The 19241-nt window shown below is 45.5% G+C and overlaps 1 protein-coding gene across 5 annotated transcripts in view; it reads left to right on the forward strand.

The window, feature by feature from the left end:
- Nucleotides 1–19241, forward strand: part of EXTL3 (exostosin like glycosyltransferase 3) — a 126762-nt gene that overhangs the window by 58066 nt on the left and 49455 nt on the right. For 2 of the 5 annotated variants that reach the window (XM_037742682.1, XM_037742683.1), the window contains exon 1: nt 15871–16009. The exons of 1 other annotated variant lie outside the window; for it this stretch is intronic. The gene's annotated coding sequence lies outside the window, so the exon portion shown is untranslated. Of the gene's footprint in view, nt 1–15683; nt 16029–19241 lie in introns of those variants that run through there. 2 more of the 5 variants (XM_017540440.2, XM_017540441.2) reach the window with 2 other exon arrangements.

A 19241-nucleotide genomic window follows, 5' to 3' on the forward strand; every position in this document is an offset into this window, starting at 1 on the left:
TGCCATCATGCCTGGTTAATGTTTGTATGTCTAGTAGAGAAAGGGTTGCACCATGTTGTCCAGGCTGGTCTCGAACTCCTGACCTTAAGTGATCTGCCTGCCTTGCCCTCCCAAAGTGCTGGGATTACAGGCATGAGCCACTGCGCCCAGCCTATGTTTGTGTATATTTAAAAAATAGTTTTAAAAAATTGAACCAGGCCAGGTATAGGGACTCACACTTATAATCCCAATATTTTGGGAGGTTGATGGGGGGGTGGATCATTTGAGCCAGGAGTTCAAGACCAGCGTGAGCAACATAACAAGACCCTCTCTTTCAAAAAGAAAAAAGAAAAAGAAAAATAAAAAGAAAAATGGAACTACTTAAGAATAGGTGTCACCCTTAATGTGATAGTTTTTAAAGTGGGCCATGAGATTCTTGCCAGTTGGACAAAACTTGATGTGGGGAAGGGAATTAGCCAAAGGGCTCTGCATGTGTGGAGATTAAGCCTGTATGTACATGAAGTGGTTGGCAAAAAGCCAATATTTTGGAATAAATGAGCTGGGGAGCAGGGACCAGAAAGGCAGCTGAAACTTACCACTTATGTTAAGGAATTGGGACTTTCTTCCATAGGAAAAAAGAAAATGTTGAAGATTTTAAAGCCAGAGATGATAGTACCAGATTGATTGATTGGTTTTAGAAAAATTAACTCTAGGGCAATTAAGAGGAGAAAGGACAAGATAGACCAACAAGGTAGATACTACATTCCACCAGGGAGTGATGAAGACCCACACCAAGGGGATGTGGTGGAATGTTTGTTGAGTGCTTACTGCTTGCCAACTGTTTTACGTATGATATCTCATTACGGCAAAAACAGGTCAGAGAGGTTAAGTCACTGAGCAAAAACGGTCATTAGTAAGTTGATGGCATAGTTAATATTTGAACCCAGGTGTATGTGACTCTGAAGCCCACTCTGAAATACAGTGGGGTCACATAGGATGGAGTAGGACTCCGGGGAGCCATGAGACTCTGAGGTGGCGCCGTTAGGCCCTGATGGCCAGATGGACGTGGTGGGTGAGGAAGACATAAAGAAAACAACTGGTGTTTCTGGCTTGGACTCCTGGCTGGATTGTAACAGTGACATTCCAGTCCAAGCTGGAAACTTGAGGAAGTGATTCCTAGGGCCTGGGTGTGGTGTCTCACGCCTGTGAGCCACTTTGGGAGGCCAACGTGGGCAGATCACTTGAGGGCAGTAGTTTGAGACCAGTCTGGCCAAGACAGTGAAACTCTGCCTCTGCCAAAAATATAAAAAATTAGCCGGGTATGGTTGTGTGTACCTGTAATCCCAGCTACTTAAGAGGCTGAGGCAGTAGAATCGCCTGAACCCAGGAGGTGGAGGTTGCAGTGAGCTGTGATTGCACCACTGCACTCCGGCCTGGGCAGCAGAGCAAGAATGTCTCAAAAAGAAAGAAAAAAAGAAAATGATTACTAGGGAAAGGAAAGAATTGGGGAAGGGAGATAAAATAATGATTTTGTTAACAGTCTCTGTAAATTTGGCCTGCATGACTGGGTTTGTGAAAACCTTGGACAAGATATCTAGTGGACAGTTTGGGTCAAGAGCGCAGAAGAAAAGTCTGGGCTAAAGACAGAGATTTGGCTGCTGAAGTCTTAGAAGTGTTCACCTAGTGACAAAAAGATGGCTAAGGGTGGAGACACAGGCACACAGGCATTTAAAGGATGGTGGAGAATTAAGACTCGGTGAAAGAAAAGAGAAAGGATCGGGAGAGGCAATGCCTGCAAAGCACAGACTGGACCATTTCAATAAGGTGAGTGACTAGGTCTATTAAGTTCTAAAGAAGAGTTCCAAAGGGAGGCCTGAAAGATTCAGTGGGATTAACGAATTAGGAAGTTACTGATTATCTTTTTTTCATTTTGTTTCTTTATTTTTCTATAACCTCGTATTAGAAGTGATCACCGGTCTTAATGAGAGCAGTTTCAGTAGATTGGCAGCAGCCAGCACCTCCCAGGGATTAAAGAATGAATGGCGGCTCAAAAAAAAAAAAAAAAAAAAGAAAAGAAAAGAAAAAATATTAGCTGGGCATGGTGGCGCGTGCCTGTAATCCCAGCTACTCAGGAGGCTGAGGCAGGAGAATTGCCTGAACCCAGGAGGTGGAGGTTGTGGTGAGCCGAGATCGCGCCATTGCACTCCAGCCTGGATAACAAGAGTGAAACTCTGTCTCAAAAAAAAAAAAAAAAAAAGAAAAGAAAAGAATGAATGGCGGTAGAGAAGAGATGATTCTTTTTCTTTTTTTTTTTTTTTTAATTGAGATAGAGTTTTGCTCTTGTCTCCCAGGCTGGGGTGCAGTGGCAAGATCTTGGCACACTGCAACCTTCACCTCCCAGGTTCAAGCAATTCTGTCTCACCTTCCCAAGTAGCTGGGATTGCAGGCACCTGCCACCATGCCCAGCTAATTTTTTTTTGTATTTTTAGTAGAGATGGGGTTTCACCATGTTGGCCAGGCTGGTCTGGAACTCCTGACCTCAGGTGATTTGTCCACCTCTTCCTCTCAAAGTGCTGGGGTTATAGGAGTGAGCCACTGTGCCCAGCCTGAGATGATTCTTAAGAATTTGGGCAAATGGTAATGACAGCAGTTGATGTTACTGAAGGCTTACTGTATACCAGGCCCTGGGCCAGCAATATACATGCATTATTTGGGATGATCCTTACAATACTCCAGTGAGGCAGGTACCATTATTATCCCCATGTTCTGATGAGGAAACTGTAATGGAGAAAGTACAGAGAGGTAGTGTAATATGCCTAAGGTGTTCTACCATGAATACATAGCGGAACGCGGATTCACATCTAAATCTGTCTGGGCTGAATGCCAATATTGTAAGATGACAGTAGCTTGAGCTGAGTTATTCTCTTGTTTTCCCCCATGCCTGACCCTGAGCCTGTTTATAAGCAGATTGGGAGTAAAACCCTATAGTGAGGAGGATATTGACCATGTATACAGCAAAGAGGATAATTGATCAAGCAAGATTTAAAGGAAGGATATTAGATCACAAATATGGAGCACCTAAGTTTCAGAAAGGAGTTAGGGACATCTCTTTGTTAAGGGCCAGAATAGATGATGGAAGAAGAATCAATGAATATGTACTCAGCTGTCAGCTTAAGGCAACATTCTTTTCTGAGATTTAAGTAACATTGGCTTAAGTCCCCATTCCGCATCCATTGGGAAACTCAGTCCAAGATTTCTGTGAATTCCTGGAAGCTCGTCTTCTTATGGTTTCTTTGGCTTTGAGTGTCTGCTTCCACTGAATTCCTTATCTTACTTGTAACTGAACTCTGTGGCTGTTCTCATTTCTTGGTTCTTTGTGGACAAGTTGTAGAAGTCAGCCTCTCGCAATCTTTTTTCTTATTTCTCCCCTAAATCACTCACATAAGGCATTTGTGCATGTGACAGATATTACGGAAGGCTTAGGGGATTATATATCCTTAGCAACACAAATAACTTAAAATTCTGACAATAGATATCTCTATCTTAAACATTCTCCAGCTCCCCTATCACTGGGAACTCTCTCCCCCAGCTCCAGCCTCCCACACTGTTATTTGAGCCCCATCTCTTCTTATCCACCCCTATTTCCTCTCCTCCAGTCCCCATGTTTTTGGATTTTAAAAAATGTAGATCTGACTAGCTGTTTCTTTGCTTCAGAGTTTTATTCTAAGCCATCTTCTCTTCTTCCATACTTAAAATGTCATTTCAAAGTAGTTTCCTAAATAAGACATTTTCCATTCTAAGAAAAACTCTAGTATCTACTAAAATAATAGTTTTTCACCTCAGTACTTATAGATAGGCTTAAAGGTAGAAGGAAGGCATTTCAAAGAGTTCATATATGTTGTTTTCTATTTTCTTAGTGAAATATAAGACATGCTCCTCTTTTGAGGATGGGATGAGTCTAGCAAAGATTAGGACAGCTGGGATTAGGGATTCTGTCAATAGAAATTCACCAGTTTTCTAAAATTTCATAAAATACCATATTTACATAAGGTAATTCCTTTAAGCACATAAAATTGTAGGATTGGTTCCCTTGCTAGAGATGGATTATTCAGTTTACTGAGTACTCTGGCCAATACAAGAAAAGTAGAAAAAGCAACAGAGAAGAAAAAAGTCGGAGTATGTAAACTAAAGCCAGGGTAAAGGAGATCACAGGCTTTGCTGATCTGATCTCTCTTCCAACTCAGCCATAAATACAGTTTCTGCATTGTACCGCATTGCCTTCCTGGGGGGCTACAGGGATGTTCATTTTGCGGCTGAAATAGGATTAAAGGGTTGTATTTATTAACTATTGCTCCATAACAAATGATCTCAAACTTGGTGGTTGAAAGTACAAATATTTATTTATTTAATTTTAATTTTAAAAAATATTCTAGACCTTTCTTTCTTTCTTCCTTTTTTTTTAGACAGTCTCGCTCTTTCACCCAGGCTGGAGTGCAGTGGCATGATCTCAGTTCACCACAACCTCTGCCTCCTGGGTTCAAGTGATTCTCATGCCTCAGCCTCCCAAGTAGCTGGGATTATAGGTACTCGCCACCACACCCAGCTAATTTTGAAAATACAAATATTTATTATTTCACAGTTTCTGTAGGTTAGGAATTCCGAAGTGGCTTAGCTGGGTGTTTGTTGTTGTTGTTGGTGGTGGTGGTGGTTTTGTTTGTTTCTTCTTTTTTTTTTTTCTTCCTATTGCTTGGAGCAAAAATTGTTTTAAGTTCAGGGGTACATGTGCAGGTTCGTTATAGGTAAACTTGTGTCATTGGGGTTTGTTGTTCAGATTATTTCATCAAGCTGGGTGGTTTTGGTGCAGGGTCTTTCATGAGACTGCAGTCATCTGAAGGCTTGATTGGCGCTGGAGGATCTGTTCTCAATCTTATGCATGTGGCTGTTGGCAGGAAGCCTCAGTCCCTCACCTGGGCCTCTCCATACTGACGTCACAACATGGCAGTGAGTTTCTCCTAGTGTGATCTGAGAAGGAGAAAGCAACCAAGACGGAAGCTGAAATGCCTCATGTCTCTTAATCCTGGGAGTGACATGCCGTCACTTTTGCTGTGCTCCATGGGCCACACAGATGGACCCTGGTTATGGTGTGGGTGGAGACTTCGCACCAGTGTGAATACCAGGGGGCAGGGATCGCTGGGGGCCCTTTCAGAGGCTGGATGCCATGGGAGTCTCCAAAAGCATTTTGTATTGGGGGGTGAGATGGTGGGAAGTGTATGTCTTAATATATACGTGTGTTGTTAGACAGGTTAGACTGGTATTATAGTTAACAGATTTTTAGATTTAATAAACCAGTAAAATTAAAAATAACTGGGGAGGGGATACCAAAATTAGTATATTTCAGTGTTTTGTTAAGTGAGAAAGAAAAAGAAAAAGCTGCCGTTGACCACCACCAGGATCATTTCATAAAAACACATTTTAACATAAAAAAGGGAGAAGGATATAATCTTAGAATAAAGGCTAATCCTTTCAGTGGAATCATTCAACTCACAAACTTGTCAGAGCTTTTCACATTTAACTGTAGACTGATGAAAACTTCATCCTATCTTGGTTCACAAATTGTTACTCAGGAACCACTGAGCTAGACCATAGGGTGCTCCAGTAACTTTCGAGATGACAATGAGAATCGTGTGGAAACATAATAGTTCAAAGTAACTGAAAAAGAAGGACTTGCAATGGTTGACACATAGAGACAGCAATTTTATAAAATCGTGCTCATGAGCTGGATGGAAGCCAAAGAGTTGGCAAATATTTAATGTATCAGTTTTTGTGATTTTTTTTGCTACTGTGCTCCTACTAATATTTAGATGTTTATTATTTAAGCTAATTAATGAATAAAGATAAATAGAGCATTACTGCAGCCTGGTTAAATGTACATAAAAGTAATACAAGTCTCAGCATGAGCTTTGATTTTATTTTATTATTTATTTTTATTATACGTTAAGTTCTGTGGTACATGTGCAGAACGTGCAGGTTCGTTACATAGGTATACACGCGCCAGGGTGGTTTGCTGCATCCATCCCCCCATCATCTACATTAGGACATTAGGTATTTCTCCTAATGCTAACCCTCCCCTAGCCTCCCACCCCCTGACATTAGCTTTTAAACAGATTTCATAGTTAATACAGATATTTAATATGTTTTTTGATTATTTGCTTCATTTATGTCAAGTATCCTTTTCTAAATAATCAACTCTTCACTTTAAAGATATGCTTTTCTTAGTAACCTAGATGATGTAATTATACATGTTTCTTTTGACATGAGGGTGAAATATCTGACATTCTATCCATTAGAGATAGACTTTGGATTGTTAGTGTTTTGCCTTCCAAATTGATGGATTTGTAGAAATGTGGTCACATTTTCATTTGGTTCCAATTTTTAATCTATGGCCTAGTATTTGCAAGGCTGAAGGCTTGGGTTGGGGAAGGGGTAAAATATTATTTTGTTCTGTGGTTGACTTGGACCCTACTAGAATCATGCTGTCACCATTTAGGTTGATAATTAATTTTGAGTAATATTTAAGAAAATAAGGGAAAACTTTGTCTTCAATTAAATCTTGTTGCAGATCTTCATAAATTGGTTTAAAACCTATACATTTTTTTATTTTGAAAATCCCTTTGGTGAAAACTACTGTTTCATTTCATACATAAAGTCCAAATGTTATTAACAAGTTTTATATATATCTAAAAGTATTTAGCATAGTTAGTTTTGGAAATTGCACTTTTGGTTTTGATTTTACAGCCAAATTGGTTGACTAAGAAGCTAATTGATGTTCTTTGAGAACCTCTATGAATTTTGCCAGTTTTCAGTTGGAATGCCTTATTCACACAAGGCATATTTAAATAAAAGTAGTGAGCAGTTATTTTTTGAAGACATGAATAACTTTTCTTTTGGTGTAAGGACAATTCTAGAGTCACTGAGCTGTATGTAAATGTGACACTGGAACTCAGCCATCAACACTCTGCCTAATTTTACTTCTTTCCTCTGGGTATAGCTCTCACTGCACTAAGTTCTTCCAACAGTCAGACCATGTTGTGACATGTTGCGTCTAACTGAGCACATTTTTGCTACTCACTGGCATAATTTAGGGTAAATGTTAGATGCGTTTATGCTTGCCTTAGGGAACATTTGTAGGTGCAAGCTTAGGAATTTTTGATGGCATTTTGATACCCGCTGTTGGTGCTAGCTAATTTGACTCTTAATTGGTCATTACAGGTTAGGTGTGTTACACAGATAACAGCTTTTTTTTTTTTTCTTTTGAGATGGACTCTGACTCTGTCGCCCAGGATGGAGTGCAATGTCTCAATCTCAGCTCACTGCAATCTCCGCCTCCTAGGTTCAAGCAATTCTCTTGCCTCAGCCTCCCAAGTAGCTGGGATTACAGGACGCCTGCCACCACACCCACCTGATTTTTGTATTTGCAGAAGAGTCGGAGTTTTGCCATGTTGGCCGGTCTGATCTCAAACTCCTGACCTCAGGTGATCCACCAATCTCAGCCTCCCAAAAGTGCTGGGATTATAGGCATGAGCCACAGCACCCAGCTGCAGATAACATTTTTGAATCAGGCTAAACTTTCTGATGTGAAACTTGAATGTTTATTTTTTTACAGCCACATGGCCAGGCAGAGAATACTATGACATGACGCAATGAGTTAACAAATACTCTTTTAGCAATAAAATGTGTTTTGTCTTAAAACTGATGTTAACTCAGTGTTCTTGCCTCAAATTATCTGTGGGCCACCCAAATGGCCCCACCTTTGGCCGACGAAAAGCAGCCACCTTTAAAAGGTAACATCAAAGCCAGGACTTCTAAAGTGAGCCATTTATCAGGGTAATGAGTGCTATCCCTGGAGCCTTAGAAGATGACCTTTTGTCTTTTTGGCACTGATAGACTAAAGAGAGGTGTAACCTTGGAACCTCAATCTAGAAATTGTCATGCATTGTTCTAATTATAAGCCACAAAATTGCTCAGTCATTTATGTATAGGAAAGATCTTGAATAGTGGGTGTCAGCACTTTCTTTAAAATCAAAGCCTTACAACAGATAGACTAAGTTCTTATCTGACTTAACCTCACTGATAATTCCTTTTGAAGATTGCTAGTGGTCACCAATGGCTTGAGAGTGATCTAGAAAGCTTGCTGAGTGGATTGTGGGGCTAGCCATTAGCCTGGAAGATGACCCAGGCACCTCCCTCCCTGAGACTTGAAGTAATGGTTATCACCAGTTTCTCCTTCCCTGGGACTCAAACCCCCTACTCCTGGATATTAAACACTTGGGGAAAAATAAGCAATCAGTGGGGCCCCCAAGAGAGCATCTGCTGAAATCTGTAAAATAGTTTCTTGGTAAGAGAACATAGACTTGTTTGGTATATTTGTCACACTCTATGCAGTTTACATGTCTCTAGCTTATATACCTCAAACGATAATCCCTTTGTGAAAGAAATGTGCATACCAGCTTCTCTAGACAGCCAATCTTTTGTATCATTTCTACATTTGAACTCATTTAACAAATCAAAGCCTTCGTTGAACCTACTAATGCAGCAGACAGTTCATATCACCATGGTCAACATTTCTCCTGCACCACAGTAGAGCAGAGTTGGTAAAGTTTCAGGCTCTGGAGTTAGACTGTTGGGGTCTAAAACCTGGCACCACCACTTACTAGGTTGATGATTTAGGCAAATTAGTTAACGTCCCTGGACTTCTGTGACGAAGGAATAATAACAGTTCTTATTGTTTAGGGTCGTTAAAGGAGCACATGGGCTGATACATGCAAACTGCTGATTGTGGCTCCGAAATAACTACTTAGGGCCCGGGCTGGTGGTTCACGCCTGTAATCTCAGCACTTTGGGAGGCCAAAGCAGGCAGATTGCCTGAGCTCAGGAGTTTGAGACCAGACTACGCAACATGGCAAAACCCCATCTCTACTAAAAATGCAAAAAATTAGCCGGCCGTGGTGGCACATGCCTGTAATCCCAGCTACTTGGGAGGCTGAAGCAGGAGACTTGCTTGAACCTAGGAGGCAGAGGTTGCCAACAGTGAGCTGAGATCACACCACTGCACTTCAGCCTGGGCCACAGAGTGATACTCTGTCTCCAAAGAAACAAACAAAAATAAAATAACTACTTAGTTACTTCCAGGGAAGAACGTGGTACCTTTAGTCAGGGCTATGTTTGGGGCCAGGGACAGAAATGTATTCATGTTAGCTTAAGTAAATGAGGAATTTTTTTTTTTTTTTTTTGAGAAAGAGTTTCGCTCTTGTTGCCCAGGCTGGAGTGCAGTGGTGTGATCTTGGCTCATTGCAACTTCTGCTTCCCGGGTTCAAGTGATTCTCTGTGTCAGCTTCCTGAGTAGCTGGGAATTTTTGCATATTCAGTAGAGACGGGGGTTTCCCCATCTTGGCCAGGCTGGTCTTGAACTCCTGCCCTTGTGATCCAACCGTTTCAGCCTTCCAGAGTGCTAGGATTATGAGGATTCTTTAAAAATAATAAGGCTACATAAGCAATCGCATGGACACTCTGTGTCAGCTGGGACATGTGGGTACCAGAGGTCAATGTGAACAGCCTCTGAGACTTCTCCCTCCAACTACGGTGGGTATGTTTCTATTTTCACAGACCAGCTTTCTAGGCTTACCAACTGTGCACATGCCCAGAAATTCTTTCCCTCAAATCTGTGTAAATCATTAGATCAAGCACTCTCTCTGTCATGTGACTCAATTACAGTGACCTGTTCCCACATTTCCAGGTAAGGAGAAGTCCAGTCAGCTGGGAACAGAGGGGAGGAGATCATGCAGTAAATATAGTGGTTCCTCCCAAAGGGCCTGGTGTCTTAGTTCTCTAAGAAGGGGGCATAATGGTGGTGGTGGCGGGGAATGTGGCAATAATTGGCAACTCTAGGATAATCATGGCACTGATGTTCAAGGGAGATTAAAGCTGTCTTACTTTGAGTGCATATTATATATTTTTATTTTTTTAAGACATGGTCTCGCTTTGTCGCCCAGGCTGGAGAGCAGTGGTGCAACCATGGCTCACTGCAGCCTCGACCTCCTGGCTCAACTGATCCTCCTACCTCAGCCACTTAAGGGTGCCACCATGCCAGGTTTTTAAAAATTTTTTGTAGAGACAGGGTTTTCCTCTGTTGCCCAAGCTGGTCAAGCTCCTGGACCCAAGTGCTTCTCCCACGTCGGCCTCCCAAAGTGCTGGGATTACAGGTGTGAGCCATCACACAAGCCCAGCTATTTTTAAAAAACTTGTTAGGCCCGGCGCGGTGGCTCAAGCCTGTAATCCCAGCACTGTGGGAGGCCGAGGCGGGTGGATCACGAGGTCAAGAGATGGAGACCATCCTGGGCAACATGGTGAAACCCCGTCTCTACTAAAAGTATAAAAAATTAGCTGGGCATGGTGGCGCGTGCCTGTAATCCCAGCTACTCAGGAGGCTGAGGCAGGAGAATTGCCTGAACCCGGGAGGCGGAGGTTGTGGTGAGCCGAGATCGTGCCATTGCACTCCAGCCTGGGTAACAAGAGCGAAACTCTGTCTCAAAAAAAAAAAAAAAAAACTTGTTATTGAAGGATGACATACATGTAGAAAAGAGGATGTATGGGAAGTGTAAGCTTGATGAATGTGACAAACTGAATACACCTGTGAATCCAGCACACAGCTTAAGAAACTGCATTATCACTGCCCAGATGGAGCCTTTTGCTGCCCTTACTGAAGACTCCCTAAGGGTGGATTAGTTTTCTGTTTTTAAGCTTTCTATCAATGGAATCATATACCATACATATTTTTGTGTGTCTAAAGCTTTTAACATTGTTTGGGAGATTCAGCAATATTGTGTATATTTGTAGAGCATTCATTCTTATTGCTGTATTCTGTGCATGCATACACTATATATACGCTTTTTTGTTTTTTGAGATGGAGTCTTGCTCTGTCATCCAGGTTGGAGTGCAGTGACACAATCTCAGCTCACTGTAACTCTGACCTCCCAGGTTCAAGCAATTCTGTTGCCTCAGCCTCCCTAGTAGCTGGGATTACACATGTCACCATGCCTGGCTAATCTTTGTATTTTTAGTAGAGACAAGGTTTTACCATGTTGATCAGGCTGGTCTCAAATTCCTGACCTCCCAAAGTGCTGGGTTTATAGGTGTGAGCCATTGCACAGTATTATATTTTGTATTTTGTTTCTCTGGTCTACCTCTGATGGACACCTGGGTACTTTTCTCTTTTTGTGTAAATGGTGTTGCTGTGAGCTTCTGTTGATCATGTACACATTGCTGCTGACTACTTTTACCGCCAGTGGTTTATACTAGGTATCATGAATTATCTTCCATCATGTATAACTGGATTGATGATCACTCATGAGTACTTATGAATACTGTTATGCTTTTTATCTGGTGGTTTCTTTTTATGTGGTGACTTTCATGGTATGAGGGCAGGGCCATGTTTTACACATTTTGTGTACATAGTAGAATCTTGCATATTATCTCTATAGATGCTGATTGATAGATTATATTTGCTGATTGATTGATTATATTTGCTGATTGATTGATTGAATAAACAAATGAATGGTGAGTGCCTCCCTCTTTTTTGGGAACAAGCTCTATTTACAGGTGAGGCCTCTAGCTGCCATGTTTGGACCAGGCTGACCTGCTGCTTGGCCAAAGCTGATTGATTAAAGGGGTGGACACGTGACCCAAGCTGGGCCAATGATGTCTGTCTTATGGGAGTTTAAAATTTGGAGCCGAAAGGAGCCTGGATGCTGCTGATGCTCGGTCGTTGTGACTGTGCTCCAGACAGAAGACCCACAGGCTCCTGCTGCTGGGTACCAAAGGCTCAATGCATCCTGCTTTTCCTAATTTCTGGATGTGAATAAAGATCTACATACATGGCAGGCTGGGCATGGTGGCTGATGCCTGTAATCCCAGCACTTTGGGAGGCTGAGGTGGGCAGATTGCCTGAGCTCAGGAGTTCAAGACCAGCCTGGGCAACATGGTGAAACCCCATCTCTACTAAAAATAAATTAGCCAGGTGTGGTAGCAAGTGCCTGTATTCCCAGCTACTTGGTGCCACTGCACTGCAGCCTGGGTGACAGAGCCAGACTCTGTCTCCAAAAAGAAAAAAAAAGAAAGTCTACATACATGACTGCTAAACAACAATGCAAAACTATTTTGGATTCAGTTCCAAAATGCAAAGTAGAGATAATAAGTGCTATAAAATGTCAAAATATGGAGAGAGCAGTGAAGACTCACTTCATCGTGCATACTGTTGCCTTGGCTTCCTTCTTGAGGACATCTGCTGTGAATGTGACCATATTTTCCAAGCCAGGAATTTCAGTGTTAAGGGATGGGCCAGGAGAGGAGTTATGGGGATTTGGGAATGAGAATGGGATGTAGGTGTGAAATTGTAGAGGCTGGATGGTAGAGATGCTACCAGTAAAGGCTTTAAGTCTTGGAAACTGATTTTATGTGAGGGGAAAGAGAGAAGTCGAAGATGATGTCAAGTTTTGATTTTCTGGGTTAGGAAAGATAAAGGTAACGTTATTTATTAAATAAGGACATCTAAGGAGTGCAAAGTGGGAAGGGATAAAGATGAGTTCTGTTTGGGCTATATTAAGTTTAAGGCCCTGGTGAGACAGCCAGATTGTTCTGGTCAGAATATGAGCTCACAAGTTAGGAAGACTTGGAGTCCCATATGTTCTTTGCTCCATGCTCTGGGGTGTTGGGCACTTTATTTATTTAGCTTCTTAAAGTCTCGGTTCCCTGTCTGGTAGCTGATACCTCCCTGTAAGGATTAAAATGAGACAGCCCATATAAAGAGTTTAGTTTATTGCCTGGCAATTAAGTATTCGTAAAGTATGTATTAATAGGGTGATGATGGCCCTGCGTGGTGGCCATGCCTGTTATACTAGCACCTTGGATGCCAAGGCAGGCAGACTGCTTGAGCTCAGGAGTTTGCGACCAGCCTGGTCAACATGGTGAAATCCTGTCTTTACAAAAAAAAAAAAAAAATTAGGCTGGGCATGGTAGGTCATGCCTGTAATCCAGCACTTTGGGAGGCCGAGGCAGACAGATCACTTGAGGTCAGGAGTTCGAGACCAGCCTGGCCAACATGGTAAAACCCCATCTCTACTAAAAATACAAAAATTAGCCAGGTATGGTAGTGCCTGCCTGTAATCCCAGCTACTCTGCAGGCTGAGGCAGGAGAATCACTTGAACCCAGGAGGTGGAGTTTGCAGTGAGTCAAGATCGTGCAGCTGCACTCCAGCCTGGGCAACAAGAGTGAGACTCCATCTCAAAAACAAAAAACAAACCCCACAAAAATTAGGCACAGTGGGGGGCATCTATGGTCCCAGCTACTCCAGAGGGAGGCAAGAGTTTCACTTGACCCCAGGGATGCCAGGGCTGGGGCGAACAGTGATAATGCTGCTACGCTACTGCACTCCAGGGTGGGCAACAAAGCGAGACCCTGTGTCCAAAAAAACAAATAGGACGATGATGATGTGAGGCTGTCCAGAGTGCTTCTGGGCAGCAGGGCCCCTCGCTCTGCTGCAAAGGATCAGCTTGCAGGTGAAGATGATGCAGGGAAAGTGGCTGAAATTAGCAAGAGGAGAGTGTGAGGAGGAAGAAGAAGCCCGAGTCCTATCACTGGCAGAGAACACAAGGTAGGAGAAGGAACAGGAGCTGGAGGAGACTGAGAGGAGCAGGAGAGTGCAGGCTCACAAGATCAAAGGCAGAGGGGGCTCAGGAGCAGGTGACTATCCCGGTTCTTTCTAAAGCTTCATATTTTTTTTTTCCCCCTAGAGACAGTCTTGCTTTGTCACCAGGTTGGAGTGCAGTAGCACAATCTCAGCTCACTAAGAACTTCGGCCTCCCGGCTTCAAGCAGTTCTCCTGCCTCAGCCTCCCAAGTAGCAAGGATTATAGGTGTGCGCCACTATGCCCAGCTAATTTCTGTATTTTTGGTAAAGATGGCGTTTCGCCACGTTGGGCAGGCTGGTCTCGAACTCCTGACCTCGTGATCCACCTGTCTCGGCCTCTCAAAGTGATCCCAGCCAGCTTCATCATCTTAAGCAAATAAGTCAAGGTTAAGGGCAGCAACGTGTTAAGTTACTCCAACGTAAAAGACTGAGTCCAACAGGTAGCAGGTACCTGCACGTCCTCTCTCACCAGTGTGGAGATGACTGGCAGTTCTTCCCTGTCTTCTGTGGTATCTCCTCCCACACTGCCAAGCCCCTGCCTGCTGCCATCGCGTACCTTTGGAGGAAGAACCGAGTAGAGGAACTGTTTAAAAAAAAAAAAAAAAAAAAAATAATGATAAATAAAAAAAAAAAAAAAAAAAAAAAAACATATGACAGTTCTGATGGGGCTGTTTAAAAAAAAAAAAAAAACACAATTCATGATACCTGGGCAACACTCCCTCCATTTTCATTTCCTGCAATGCTTCTGAGTTTGAAACTTTGCCTCCCCCTCTCTTGACTTTCCTCAACAAAGTGGTAACAGTAAGGAGTTGCATGTATACATCTGATGGCAGTAGGACTTGGAAAGCGTTTGTTTGTAGTAATCAAGAGGAAAGGAGAGGAAAAGAGTGAATAGGAGAGGGGAGAGCAATAGAAAGAGGAAAGGAAAAGGAGGATCCGCGCAGGGACTGGTTTGGGGGTGGAGAGATGAAGAGGGTGCTCTAGAAAACAGGTTGCTATGGGTTTTTCGTTTTGTTTTGCAAACGTTATCCTTAGCTCAAGCTGTCCCCCGTGGGCATCAGTCTTCAGCGTTTTCTCAGCCTTCTCGCTAGAGCACTGGGCCAGGGCTCCAGGAAAGACGAGTGGATAAGCTCCGCAGCTGCGAGCCTGTCTCTGGGGTGCAGTTCTTCTAAAGGCAGCCGACCACCCAAGCGCAGGGCCAGCAGCCAGCCTGGCCGTGCTCTCCCCGGGTTCTCCAGGTCCTGTGTGTTGGGGGTTCCCTGGCGAGGAAACCGTGGAGAAGCCCTGTCCTCTGGGGATTAAAATCATTAAAAAAAATACGTTGAGGCAAATTGGATCGTAGCTCACACTGCAGCTACAGGTTTTAAAAACTGGTTTCGGAGTTAGGCTGGTGATCAGGTAGGGTGACTGCTCCCACCCCCATCCCGTGTTCCACGATCCAAGAGGTCTCGTCCTGATTTCCCAAGTGTGGAAACAGTCACGTGTTCCTTGGGACTGTGGAAAACGTGCACGTCGAGGCTCACAGGGGCTGGCTCTTCAGCACTGACACGGTGGCCTTTCCTGTGTTGCTCTGGTGATCATCCCACACGACGGGATTAACTTGTTGTTTTTGCAAAGCCCCAGGATTTTCCTAAGCATCCAAGCCGCCCGGCCATGTCTTTGTTGGGAAATAGTCAAAGGGCTTCAAAAACTGCAGGCCGTTGCCGCGCGCAGGGCCCGTCCCTGGAGGCCTTTTCTCTGGGGATGGAGTTTTAGACTCGGGTTTGTGATCTGACATTCCCGACGCCTGCGCCCCTGCGGAAGCAGCGGTGGCTCCGAGGCCAGACCCGGTTCCAGCGTCGCAGGGAGCATCCTCCCCGCCCTCCGCGGCCGGGTCTTCTCGACCGGGCCTGGCGGCCTTTGCAGGACGCCGGTCCTCGGGCTCCGAGGGCGATCGGCACGTACCCCGCGCCTCCCATAATTCCTGGCGCCCGGCCCCGCACCCGCGACCCGGCTGTCCTCGCGGCGCAACGGGAGGCCTCGGCTGTCTCCCGACGCGGTCGGGAAAGTAGCTAGCGCACGCCCGCGTCCGCGCCCCTGCGCGCGAACGCAGGCTTCGGCCATTTCCGGCGCGGCGCCCTTCGGCAAGTTCCGCAGTCGCCTGTCGGAAATGGCTGCCGGCCGGCAGGGGGAGCGGCGGATCCGGCGCGGCCTGGAAGGCGGGCGGCCGGCAGCCAGAGCGGCTTCTGGGACGCCGACTTTCGCTCAGGCAGCGGCGGCGGCGGCGGCAGGTCCCTGAGGTGGAAGCCGGTAGGGCTGCTGGCAGCGCGTGAGTCCGAGGAGCGGGGGCTGCGTCTGCAAGGGGTCTTGGGAAGGTACCTGGGCTGGCCCCAAGTGCTAGGGACGCGGCGGGAGGGACCGGGTCCGCCGTGCCCAGGGGAGGCTGCTGCTGCCCGGCTGCGGGAGGCGTGCAGCCTCCGAACGGAGTAGGCCTGCCCGGCGGCTCGGGGACCTGGGGAGAGGCCTCCAGGCCCTCGGCCGGCAGCGGGGAGGGCTAACGGGTCCCCGGGCTGAGGCACCCCTTCCCCGCCCCCACACGCCCCCTCTCGCCCCAGTTTGAGCTGCTCGGGACGCGCCTCTACCTCTTTTCCTGGACGCTCAGCTGCAGCTGTTGAGCAGCCTCTGCTCCCTGAAGTCCTCCACCCTCTGTGGCCGCGGCATTTGTCCGGCTGCTGGCCTCGAGCATCTTCTGTCCAGGGAAACGCAGCCCCGGACTCCCCTACCCCTTCCCGTGCACACGCTCCCACATCTGAACCCTGTTCCCACACGCAGTCGCCTGCTGCCCTCCCCCTGGCTCCTTTTACCGGGCTCGCCTCCTTTCAGGAGGCACAGTCTGGGGAGCCGCTTGCTGTCCGAGGGTCCAGGTGCTGCAGGACGCTGACGCCCAGGCCCAGCCCCCGGTAGAGCTCCCCGGCCTCGCGCCGCACGGACAGGACCGGACGGGGCTGCGCGGGGCGTGTGTGTGCGGCCGAGCTCGGAGCCCGGCTACCGGGACAGCACCGATCCCGAGCCCTTTGGAGGCGAGGCAGGGCTGCCCGGCTGCCGATGGGTGCTGCTTTCTCTTCTCCTCGATGAGCGAGAGGTTCGGCTCCTCTTATTAATAAAATCTGGGTGTCTCTCAGAAGACTTAAATTTTGTGGATTTTGCCCCTCCCCCGCCACCTTCGCCTCACAACCCCTCCCCCCCCGCCCTTCCCCGCAACCTGGATTGTTTTCCTTCCCTTTTAAAAAAACTCTAAAGGCTTCATGAAGTCCTCTTGGTTCGACTCTTTCGGTGGAGGAGAAAGCGCAGAACACCACATGTCCATTTTTTCCCCCCGTATGTGATTTACTTAAGAGGCGTCTTTAGCATTTCTTGTCACTTTGTCCTATTCTTTCTCCAATTTCGGTAGCTTCATTTTTACTGGCTGAGCTCCCCGTGTGTTCTTTTGTTTTTAAAGGCTTTGTGTGTTGCAGCCATGCGGACTCTGCAGTTTTCGGTATTTTGTTCGGCAGTGAGTCCTGCATTCTGATACGGTGACTGTCGCTGTGTCCTGTGTGCTGGGGTAGCAAGTGCGGGGCACAGAGTTTGGAGCGAAGCGAAGCCTTCTCAGCGACTTGCTGTTTAGCAGAGGGACTTTTAAATATTCTTTGATGAAAGAAAAACCGTTTTCTTAAACTGTTATTTGGTGTGTTAAAAATACCTTCTCCTGTGGGAATTTCCCATTCTTTTGCCTGTGGGGAGCCCCAGGAATCATAAGAATTCACGAGTGTGAGAAAATCTAGCCTAAGTGCTTTCTGTAAGAGTCAGAATTGTGGCTCTTCAGACTTCCTGAAACGTGTGTTTAATACCCAGAGATGTGAGGGGCATACCTACCTAAAAAATGATTGTCAGGCATGTGTCTGCATCCCTCCACCTCTCACTTTTCTAGGGGGGAAACCCTGTTATTAAATATTTGGTGTGTAGTTGGGATTGTTCAGTGATTAGGCCTCAGAGTTTTATCCTCAGAGTAAAAAGATTTTAAATGAACAGTTTGGAGAGAAATAAGTCAGGGGCCAGGCTGAACATGGGAAATGGATTACTAGGAGAGAGAGAAGTCCAGAGGGTGGTTTGAAGCCAGAAGAATGTCTTAGGGTAGAGAGAGACGGGTCCTTTTCTGCAGGGCCCTAGGTCAGCTGTGGAGTGGATGGTCATGGGTGATGAGGGGCTGCAGGAGTGATGTGGGGTGCCTGTCCCAATTGAGACTGCTGGTCTTCTGGAGGAGGCTGCCAGGGATTCCCTGATGGAGATGCAGGTGTTAGGAAAAAAATGAAGATCCTACCAGGTCTACTCTTTGTAAAGGTTTGAGCGCCTTTGCATGTAGTTACTCTAGAGGGAGGCAAGGAATATGAAACCAAGACCTTTCATAACATCCTAAAATTGCCCACTCCATTCTGTTGGTTATTAAGTTTAGCTCAGAAAACTTCTGTTAAAATATTTATATTTTATTTTGTTTCCTCTTCATTTTCGGCAACTGTGTCTTTCACAGACTTTCAATGATACGGCAGCTGACTAAGGGGGGAGAAAGGATTTTTCACCTTTGGAGGTTTCATGGAAATAGCATAACCCAGGCAGAGAGTTTGTGAGCTCAAGAGGGACAGAGTTGGGCTCACCTGTAAGCTTCGTCTTGTCTTTTCTTGCCTGAACCAGACGCACAGCCCTTTTAATTTTTCAATCATTCAGACCTCTTGGGTGATGTTACTAGGGAGAAGAGAAGCAGGATTTAAAAAACCTGTGATCTTGAAAATAGAGGAGTGTGGAGACTCACTACTAACATGCTACCCTCTCCCACACTTAGGCTGTAAAGCACAGTGTAGGATGCTGCTCACATGCACCCAAATGACCCATTAACATTCTGGAAGTGGAGCCATAGGAAGATGAACTGTAGAGTGCTGGAGGGTGAAAGCATCATATGCATAATATGTAAGAAAACCTACCATAGGCCAGGCGCTTGCCTGTAATCCCAGCACTTTGGGAGGCTGAGGCCGACAGATGACCTGAGGTCAGGAGTTCGAGACCAGCCTGACCAATATGGAGAAATCCTGTCTCTACTAAAAATACAAAATTAGCTGGGTGTGGTGGTGTACACCTGTAATCCCAGCTACTCTGGAGGCTGAGGCAGGAGAATCGCTTGAATCTGGGAGGCGGAGGTTGTGGTGAGCCAAGATTGCGCCATTGCACTCCATCCTGGGCAACAAGAGGGAAACTCAGTCTCAAAAAAAAAAAAAAAAAGAAAGAAAGAAAACCTCCGATATACAGCCATACAAACGGAATTCATAACTGAATGAGCAAGGTTGTATTCCAGTGAAACTATCTACAAAAGCAGGCAGCTGCTGCTTGCCAGTGACTGCCCTAATGCGCCACCCACACACACATGCCTTTCCTTTGGCATATTCCTTGATTTGCCTGTGTCCAATACCTTTTGGACTGGTCAGTAATATTAACTTTTTTTTTTTTTTTTTTT

The sequence above is a fragment of the Cebus imitator genome, unplaced genomic scaffold (genome assembly GCF_001604975.1).
Source record: "Cebus imitator isolate Cc_AM_T3 unplaced genomic scaffold, Cebus_imitator-1.0 Scaffold125, whole genome shotgun sequence".
Taxonomy (NCBI): Eukaryota; Metazoa; Chordata; class Mammalia; order Primates; family Cebidae; genus Cebus; species Cebus imitator.